This window comes from Cucurbita maxima, unplaced genomic scaffold (genome assembly GCF_002738345.1).
Source record: "Cucurbita maxima cultivar Rimu unplaced genomic scaffold, Cmax_1.0 Cma_Scf00906, whole genome shotgun sequence".
NCBI classification, from domain to species: Eukaryota; Viridiplantae; Streptophyta; class Magnoliopsida; order Cucurbitales; family Cucurbitaceae; genus Cucurbita; species Cucurbita maxima.
Window position 1 is genome coordinate 1 of NW_019272922.1, and position 9,621 is coordinate 9,621.

The 9,621-nt window shown below is 42.5% G+C and overlaps 10 non-coding genes across 10 annotated transcripts; all 10 read right to left on the reverse strand.

Annotated features, from left to right (window-relative positions):
* Nucleotides 1-276: 276 nt before the first annotated feature.
* TRNAS-GCU lies at nt 277-358 on the reverse strand. Its single transcript has one exon. It is a non-coding gene; the product is annotated as a tRNA-Ser (tRNA).
* Nucleotides 359-1,174: 816 nt separating this feature from the next.
* On the reverse strand, nt 1,175-1,256 carry TRNAS-GCU. Its single transcript has one exon. It is a non-coding gene; the product is annotated as a tRNA-Ser (tRNA).
* Nucleotides 1,257-2,096: 840 nt separating this feature from the next.
* Nucleotides 2,097-2,178, reverse strand: TRNAS-GCU. Its single transcript has one exon. It is a non-coding gene; the product is annotated as a tRNA-Ser (tRNA).
* An 842-nt stretch (nt 2,179-3,020) lies between these two features.
* TRNAS-GCU lies at nt 3,021-3,102 on the reverse strand. Its single transcript has one exon. It is a non-coding gene; the product is annotated as a tRNA-Ser (tRNA).
* An 883-nt stretch (nt 3,103-3,985) lies between these two features.
* TRNAS-GCU lies at nt 3,986-4,067 on the reverse strand. The gene has a single exon. It is a non-coding gene; the product is annotated as a tRNA-Ser (tRNA).
* An 829-nt stretch (nt 4,068-4,896) lies between these two features.
* On the reverse strand, nt 4,897-4,978 carry TRNAS-GCU. The gene has a single exon. It is a non-coding gene; the product is annotated as a tRNA-Ser (tRNA).
* A 997-nt stretch (nt 4,979-5,975) lies between these two features.
* On the reverse strand, nt 5,976-6,057 carry TRNAS-GCU. Its single transcript has one exon. It is a non-coding gene; the product is annotated as a tRNA-Ser (tRNA).
* Nucleotides 6,058-7,581: 1,524 nt separating this feature from the next.
* TRNAS-GCU lies at nt 7,582-7,663 on the reverse strand. Its single transcript has one exon. It is a non-coding gene; the product is annotated as a tRNA-Ser (tRNA).
* Nucleotides 7,664-8,503: 840 nt separating this feature from the next.
* On the reverse strand, nt 8,504-8,585 carry TRNAS-GCU. The gene has a single exon. It is a non-coding gene; the product is annotated as a tRNA-Ser (tRNA).
* Nucleotides 8,586-9,492: 907 nt separating this feature from the next.
* Nucleotides 9,493-9,574, reverse strand: TRNAS-GCU. The gene has a single exon. It is a non-coding gene; the product is annotated as a tRNA-Ser (tRNA).
* Between the last annotated feature and the right edge of the window lie 47 nt (nt 9,575-9,621).

Below are 9,621 nucleotides of genomic sequence, written 5' to 3' on the forward strand. Positions count from 1 at the left end.
TTCCATCAACATAGCCCAACATTTCTTGTGCCTAATATTTGGTGATGAGTGTTGAGGAGGTTTCTTGTTCAAAGCAAGGTGGTAGAACGATTGTTCCATCAACATAGCCCAGCATGTCTTGTGCCTTTTTTTCCTACTGTAAATAACATGGAATTTCCCGATGGGAAGTGACAGATCTCATATCGGTTAAAGAGGAAAACAAAAAATTCCTCGTAATACGTAATAGTGTGGAAACCTCTCCGCGTTGGTGAGGCAACGGGCAAAAAGGAAGTTATTCGTCGCCTGAGAGATTCGAACTCTCGCGGGGAAACCCCATGTACTTAGCAGGCACACGCCTTAACCACTCGGCCAAAGCAACTTTTTTTGTTGTATGAAAGAGTCTCAAAGAGACTTTCACGGAAAGGGAGAAGTTGGTCACATAGCTTTTTTTGATGGTACGGGCATACTCAGGAACAGGTTTGGCGTCGCGTTTCACCAACTGCAAGTCATCCTTGGTTTTTAGTTTACGGGCTTCCGAATGATGGTTGAATGTAGTTTCCAACTCGAGCCAAACGTCACATGCAGTGGCAGAGAGAAACGACGACGACAACAATTGCTTCCTCGGTGAGAAAGGAGAGTAGGAGAAAGAGAAGCCGTTGGTCGATTGCTTTTGACGCCAAATATTTGGTGTTGAGTGTTGAGGAGGTTTCTTGTTCAAAACAAGGTGGTAAAACAACTGTTCCATCAACATAGCCCAACATTTCTTGTGCCTAATATTTGGTGATGAGTGTTGAGGAGGTTTCTTGTTCAAAGCAAGGTGGTAGAACGATTGTTCCATCAACATAGCCCAGCATGTCTTGTGCCTTTTTTTCCTACTGTAAATAACATGGAATTTCTGAAACTCGTGTTGTATGTCTTTTAATCCATAAAAAGTTTAGCTTATTGTCGCCGTTCAATTTCTTGAAACCTCAAATATTGGGAAATGACAGATATAGCCCAACATGTCTTGTGCCTTTTTTTCCTGTTTGTACATAACTGGGAATTTTTGAAACTCGTGTTGAATGTCATTTATACCGTGCGCAAAATTTATCTTACTCCATATCGGTTAAAGAGGAAAACAAAGATTTTCTCGTAATACGTAATAGTGTGGAAACCTCTCCGCGTTGGTGAGGCAACGAGCAAAAAGGAAGTTATTCGTCACCTGAGAGATTCGAACTCTCGCGGGGAAACCCCATGTACTTAGCAGGCACACGTCTTAACCACTCGGCCAAAGCAACTTTTTTTGTTGTATGAAAGAGTCTCAAAGAGACTATCACGAAAAGAGAGAAGTTGGTCACATAGCTTTTTTTAATTGTACGGGCATACTCAGCAACAGGTTTGGCGTCGCGTTTCACCAACTACAAGTCATCCTTGATTCTTTGTTTACGGGCTTTCGAATGATGGTTGATTGTAGTTTCCAACTCGAGCCAAACGTCACGTGCAGTGGCGGAGAGAAACGACAACGACAACAATTGCTTCCTCGGTGAGAGAGGAGAGTAGGAGAAAGAGAAGCCGTTGGTCGATTGCTTTTGACGCCAAATATTTGGTGTTGAGTGTTGAGGAGGTTTCTTGTTCAAAACAAGGTGGTAGAACAACTGTTCCATCAACATAGCCCAACATTTCTTGTGCCTAATATTTGGTGATGAGTGTTGAGGAGGTTTCTTGTTCAAAGCAAGGTGGTAGAACGATTGTTCCATCAACATAGCCCAGCATGTCTTGTGCCTTTTTTTCCTACTGTAAATAACATGGAATTTCTGAAACTCGTGTTGTATGTCTTTTAATCCATAAAAAGTTTAGCTTATTGTCGCCGTTCAATTTCTTGAAACCTCAAATATTGGGAAATGACAGATATAGCCCAACATGTCTTGTGCCTTTTTTTCCTGTTTGTACATAACATGGAATTTCTGAAACTCGTGATGAATGTCATTTATACCGCGCGCAAAATTTATCTTACTGTGCCCGATGGGAAGTGACAGATCCCATATCGGTTAAAGAGGAAAACAAAGAATTCCTCGTAATACGTAATAGTGTGGAAACCTCTCCGCGTTGGTGAGGCAACGGGCAAAAAGGAAGTTATTCGTCGCCTGAGAGATTCGAACTCTCGCGGGGAAACCCCATGTACTTAGCAGGCACACGCCTTAACCACTCGGCCAAAGCAACTTTTTTTGTTGTATGAAAGAGTCTCAAAGAGACTCTCACGGAAAGGGAGAAGTTGGTCACATAGCTTTTTTTGATGGTACGGGCATACTCAGCAACAGGTTTGGCGTCGCGTTTCACCAACTGCAAGTCATCCTTGATTCTTTGTTTACGGGCTTTCGAATGATGGTTGATTGTAGTTTCCAACTCGAGCCAAACGTCACGTGCAGTGGCGGAGAGAAACGACAACGACAACAATTGCTTCCTCGGTGAGAGAGGAGAGTAGGAGAAAGAGAAGCCGTTGGTCGATTGCTTTTGACGCCAAATATTTGGTGTTGAGTGTTGAGGAGGTTTCTTGTTCAAAACAAGGTGGTAGAACAACTGTTCCATCAACATAGCCCAACATTTCTTGTGCCTAATATTTGGTGATGAGTGTTGAGGAGGTTTCTTGTTCAAAGCAAGGTGGTAGAACCATTGTTCCATCAACATAGCCCAGCATGTCTTGTGCCTTTTTTTCCTACTGTAAATAACATGGAATTTCTGAAACTCGTGTTATATGTCTTTTAATCCATAAAAAGTTTAGCTTATTGTCGCCGTTCAATTTCTTGAAACCTCAAATATTGGGAAATGACAGATATAGCCCAACATGTCTTGTGCCTTTTTTTCTTGTTTGTACATAACTGGGAATTTTTGAAACTCGTGTTGAATGTCATTTATACCGCGCGCAAAATTTATCTTACTGTGCCCGACGGGAAATGACAGATCCCATATCGGTTGAAGAGGAAAACAAAGAATTCCTCGTAATACGTAATAGTGTGGAAACCTCTCCGCTTTGGTGAGGCAACGGGGGCAAAAAGGAAGTTATTCGTCGCCTGAGAGATTCGAACTCTCGCGGGGAAACCCCATGTACTTAGCAGGCACACACCTTAACCACTCGGCCAAAGCAACTTCTTTTGTTGTATGAAAGAGTCTCAAAGAGACTCTCACGGAAAGGGAGAAGTTGGTCACATAGCTTTTTTTGATGGTACGGGCATACTCAGCAACAGGTTTGCACGGAAAGGGAGAAGTTGGTCACATAGCTTTTTTTGATGGTACGGGCATACTCAGCAACAGGTTTGGCGTCGTGTTTCACCAACTGCAAGTCATCCTTGATTCTTAGTTTACGGGCTTTCGAATGATGGTTGAATGTAGTTTCCAACTCGAGCCAAACGTCACGTGCAGTGGCGGAGAGAAACGACGACGACAACAATTGCTTCCTCGGTGAGAGAGGAGAGTAGGAGAAAGAGAAGCCGTTGGTTGACTGCTTTTGACGCCAAATATTTGGTGTTGAGTGTTGAGGAGGTTTTTTGTTCAAAACAAGGTGGTAGAACAACTGTTCCATCAACATAGCCCAACATTTCTTGTGCCTAATATTTGGTGATGAGTGTTGAGGAGGTTTCTTGTTCAAAGCAAGGTGGTAGAACGATTGTTCCATCAACATAGCCCAGCATGTCTTGTGCCTTTTTTTCCTACTGTAAATAACATGGAATTTCTGAAACTCGTGTTGTATGTCTTTTAATCCATAAAAAGTTTAGCTTATTGTCGCCGTTCTATTTCTTGAAACCTCAAATATTGGGAAATGATAGATATAGCCCAACATGTCTTGTGCCTTTTTTTCCTGTTTGTACATAACTGGGAATTTTTGAAACTCGTGTTGAATGTCATTTATACCGCGCGCAAAATTTATCTTACTCCATATCGGTTAAAGAGGAAAACAAAGAATTTCTCGTAATACGTAATAGTGTGGAAACCTCTCCGCGTTGGTGAGGCAACGAGCAAAAAGGAAGTTATTCGTCACCTGAGGGATTCGAACTCTCGCGGGGAAAACCCATGTACTTAGCAAGCACACGCCTTAACCACTCGGCCAAAGCAACTTTTTTTCTCGCGGGGAAAACCCATGTACTTAGCAAGCACACGCCTTAACCACTCGGCCAAAGCAACTTTTTTAATTGTATGAAAGAGTCGCAAAGAGACTCTCACGAAAAGGGAGAAGTTGGTCACATAGCTTTTTTTGATGGTACGGGCATACTCAGCAACAGGTTTGGTGCCGCGTTTCACCAGCTGCAAGTCATCCTTGATTCTTAGTTCACGGGGTTTCGAATGATGGTTGAATGTATTTTACAACTCGAGCCAAACATCACGTGCAATGGAGAGACCAACGACGACGACATTAGTTGCTTCCTCAGTGAGAGAAGAGAGTAGGAGAAAGAGAAGCCGTTGGTCGACTGCTTTTGACGCCAAATATTTGGTGTTGAGTGTTGAGGAGGTTTCTTGTTCAAAACAAGGTGGTAGAACAACTGTTCCATCAACATAGCCCAGCATGTCTTGTGCCTTTTTTTCCTACTGTAAATAACATGGAATTTCTGAAACTCGTGTTGTATGTCTTTTAATCCATAAAAAGTTTAGCTTATTGTCGCCGTTCTATTTCTTGAAACCTCAAATATTGGGAAATGACAAATATAGCCCAACATGTCTTGTGCCTTTTTTTCCTGTTTGTACATAACTGGGAATTTTTGAAACTCGTGTTGAATGTCATTTATACCGCGCACAAAATTTATCTTACTCTGCCCGATGGGAAGTGACAGATCCCATATTGGTTAGATCCCATATCGGTTAAAGAGGAAAACAAAGAATTCCTCGTAATACGTAATAGTGTGGAAACCTCTCCGCGTTGGTGAGGCAACGGGCAAAAAGGAAGTTATTCGTCGCCTGAGAGATTCGAACTCTCGCGGGGAAACCCCATGTACTTAGCAGGCACACGCCTTAACCACTCGGCCAAAGCAACTTTTTTTGTTGTATGAAAGAGTCTTAAAGAGACTCTCACGAAAAGAGAGAAGTTGGTCTCATAGCTTTTTTTGATGGTACAGGCATACTCAGCAACAGGTTTGGCGTCGCGTTTCACCAACTGCAAATCATCCTTGATTCTTAGTTTACGGGCTTTCGAATGATGGTTGAATGTAGTTTCCAACTCGAGCCTAACGTCACGTGCAGTGGCGGAGAGAAACGACGACGACAACAATTGCTTCCTCGGTGAGAGAGGAGAGTAGGAGAAAGAGAAGCCGTTGGTCGATTGCTTTTGACGCCAAATATTTGGTGTTGAGTGTTGAGGAGGTTTCTTGTTCAAAACAAGGTGGTAGAACAACTGTTCCATCAACATAGCCCAACATTTCTTGTGCCTAATATTTGGTGATGAGTGTTGAGGAGGTTTCTTGTTCAAAGAAAGGTGGTAGAACGATTGTTCCATCAACATAGCCCAGCATGTCTTGTGCCTTTTTTTCCTATTGTAAATAACATGGAATTTTTGAAACTCGTGTTGTATGTCTTTTAATCCATAAAAAGTTTAGCTTATTGTCGCCGTTCAATTTCTTGAAACCTCAAATATTGGGAAATGACAGATATAGCCCAACATGTCTTGTGCCTTTTTTTCTTGTTTGTACATAACTGGGAATTTTTGAAACTCGTGTTGAATGTCATTTATACCGCGCGCAAAATTTATCTTACTGTGCCCGACGGGAAATGACAGATCCCATATAACAAAGAATTCCTCGTAATACGTAATAGTGTGGAAACCTCTCCGCGTTGGTGAGGCAACGGGTTCTTGTTTGTACATAACTGGGAATTTTTGAAACTCGTGTTGAATGTCATTTATACCGCGCGCAAAATTTATCTTACTGTGCCCGACGGGAAATGACAGATCCCATATAACAAAGAATTCCTCGTAATACGTAATAGTGTGGAAACCTCTCCGCGTTGGTGAGGCAACGGGCAAAAAGGAAGTTATTTGTCGCCTAAGAGATTCGAACTCTCACGGGGAAACCCCATGTACTTAGCAAGCACACGCCTTAACCACTCGGCCAAAGCAACTTCTTTTGTTGTATGAAAGATTCTCAAAGAGACTCTCACGGAAAGGGAGAAGTTGGTCACATAGCTTTTTTTGATGGTACGGGCATACTCAGCAATAGGTTTGGCGTCGCGTTTCACCAACTGCAAGTCATCCTTGATTCTTAGTTTACGGGCTTTCGAATGATGGTTGAATGTAGTTTCCAACTCGAGCCAGACGTCACGTGCAGTGGCGGAGAGAAACGACGATGACAACAATTGCTTCCTCGGTGAGAGAGGAGAGTAGGAGACAGAGAAGCCGTTGGTTGACTGCTTTTGACGCCAAATATTTGGTGTTAGTGTTGAGGAGGTTTCTTGTTCAAAACAAGGTGGTAGAACCACTGTTCCTTGAACATAGCCCAACAAATCTTGTGCCTAATATTAATATTTGGTGATGAGTGTTTAGGAGGTTTCTTGTTCAAAGCAAGGTGGTAGAACGATTGTTCCATCAACATAGCCCAACAACGATTGTTCCATCAACATAGCCCAACATTGATTGTTCCATCAACATAGCTCAACATCGACTGTTCCATCAACATAGCCCAACATCGATTGTTCCATCAACATAGCCCAACATCGATTGTTTCATCAACATAGCCCAACATGTCTTGTGCCTTATTTTCCTACTGTAAATAACATGGAATTTCTAAAACTCGTTGTATGTCTTTTAATCCATGAAAAGTTTAACGCGTAGAGGCAACGGACAAAAAGGAAGTTGCAACGGGCAAAAAGGAAGTTTCTTAATCCATGAAAAGTTTAACGCATAGAGGCAACGGGCAAAAAGGAAGTTTCTTCTTCGCCTGAGAGATTCAAACTCTCGCATGGAAACCCCATGTACTTAGCAGGCACACACCTTAACCACTCGGCCAAAGCAACTTTTTTATTGTATCAAAGAGTCTCAAAGAGACTCTCAAGGAAGAGGAGAAGTTGGTCACATACCCTTTTTAAAGGTATGGGCATACTCAGCAACAGGTTTGGTGCTGCGTTTCACGAGCTGCTAGTCATCCTTGATTCTTAGTTTACGGGCTTTCGAATGATGGTTGAATGTAGTTTCCAAATCGAGCAAAACGTCACGTGCAGTGGAGAGACCAACGACGACGACAACAATTGCTTCCTTGGTGAGAGAGGAGAGTAGGAGACAGAGAAGCCGTTGGTCGACTGCTTTTGACGCCAAATATTTGGTGTTGAGTGTTGAGGAGGTTTCTTGTTCAAAACAAGGGGGTAGAACAATTGTTCCATCAACATAGCCCAACATTTCTTGTGCCTAATATTTGGTGATGAGTGTTGAGGAGGTTTCTTGTTCAAAGCAAGGTGGTAGAACGATTGTTCCATCAACATAGCCCAGCATGTCTTGTGCCTTTTTTTTCTACTGTAAATAACATGGAATTTCCCGATGGGAAGTGACAGATCTCATATCGGTTAAAGAGGAAAACAAAGAATTCCTCGTAATACGTAATAGTGTGGAAACCTCTCCGCGTTGGTGAGGCAACGGGCAAAAAGGAAGTTATTCGTCGCCTGAGAGATTCGAACTCTCGCGGGGAAACCCCATGTACTTAGCAGGCACACGCCTTAACCACTCGGCCAAACCAACTTTTTTTATTGTATGAAAGAGTCTCAAAGAGACTCTCACGAAAAGAGAGAAGTTGGTCTCATAGCTTTTTTTGATGGTACGGGCATACTCAGCAACAGGTTTGGCGTCGCGTTTCACCAACTGCAAGTCATCCTTGATTCTTAGTTTACGGGCTTTCGAATGATGGTTGAATGTAGTTTCCAACTCGAGCCAAACGTCACGTGCAGTGGCGGAGAGAAACGACGACGACAACAATTGCTTCCTCGGTGAGAGAGGAGAGTAGGAGAAAGAGAAGCCGTTGGTCGACTGCTTTTGACGCCAAATATTTGGTGTTGAGTGTTGAGGAGGTTTCTTGTTCAAAACAAGGTGGTAGAACAACTGTTCCATCAACATAGCCCAACATTTCTTGTGCCTAATATTTGGTGATGAGTGTTGAGGAGGTTTCTTGTTCAAAGCAAGGTGGTAGAACGATTGTTCCATCAACATAGCCCAGCATGTCTTGTGCCTTTTTTTCCTACTGTAAATAACATGGAATTTCTGAAACTCGTGTTGTATGTCTTTTAATCCATAAAAAGTTTAGCTTATTGTCGCCGTTCAATTTCTTGAAACCTCAAATATTGGGAAATGACAGATATAGCCCAACATGTCTTGTGCCTTTTTTTCCTGTTTGTACATAACATGGAATTTCTGAAACTCGTGATGAATGTCATTTATACCGCGCGCAAAATTTATCTTACTGTGCCCGATGGGAAGTGACAGATCCCATATCGGTTAAAGAGGAAAACAAAGAATTCCTCGTAATACGTAATAGTGTGGAAACCTCTCCGCGTTGGTGAGGCAACGGGCAAAAAGGAAGTTATTCGTCGCCTGAGAGATTCGAACTCTCGCGGGGAAACCCCATGTACTTAGCAGGCACACGCCTTAACCACTCGGCCAAAGCAACTTTTTTTGTTGTATGAAAGAGTCTCAAAGAGACTCTCACGGAAAGGGAGAAGTTGGTCACATAGCTTTTTTTGATGGTACGGGCATACTCAGCAACAGGTTTGGCGTCGCGTTTCACCAACTGCAAGTCATCCTTGATTCTTAGTTTACGGGCTTTCAAATGATGGTTGAATGTAGTTTCCAACTCGAGCCTAACGTCACGTGCAGTGGCGGAGAGAAATGACGACGACAACAATTGCTTCCTCGGTGAGAGAGGAGAGTAGGAGAAAGAGAAGCCGTTGGTCGACTGCTTTTGACGCCAAATATTTGGTGTTGAGTGTTGAGGAGGTTTCTTGTTCAAAACAAGGTGGTAGAACAACTGTTCCATCAACATAGCCCAACATTTCTTGTGCCTAATATTTGGTGATGAGTGTTGAGGAGGTTTCTTGTTCAAAGCAAGGTGGTAGAACGATTGTTCTATCAACATAGCCCAGCATGTCTTGTGCCTTTTTTTCCTACTGTAAATAACATGGAATTTCTGAAACTCGTGTTGTATGTCTTTTAATCCATAAAAAGTTTAGCTTATTGTCGCCGTTCAATTTCTTGAAACCTCAAATATTGGGAAATGACAGATATAGCCCAACATGTCTTGTGCCTTTTTTTCATGTTTGTACATAACTAGGAATTTTTGAAACTCGTGTTGAATGTCATTTATAACGCGCGCAAAATTTATCTTACTGTGCCCGATGGAATTTTTGAAACTCGTGTTGAATGTCATTTATAACGCGCGCAAAATTTATCTTACTGTGCCCGATGGGAAGTGACAGATCCCATATCGGTTATAGAGGAAAATAAAGAATTCCTCGTAATACGTAATAGTGTGGAAACCTCTCCGCGTTGGTGAGGATACGGGCAAAAAGGAAGTTATTCATCGCCTGAGAGATTCGAACTCTCGCGGGGAAACCCCGTGTACTTAGCAGGCACATGCCTTAACCACTCGGCCAAAGCAACTTTTTTTATTGTATGAAAGAGTCTCAAAGACACTATCACGAAAAGAG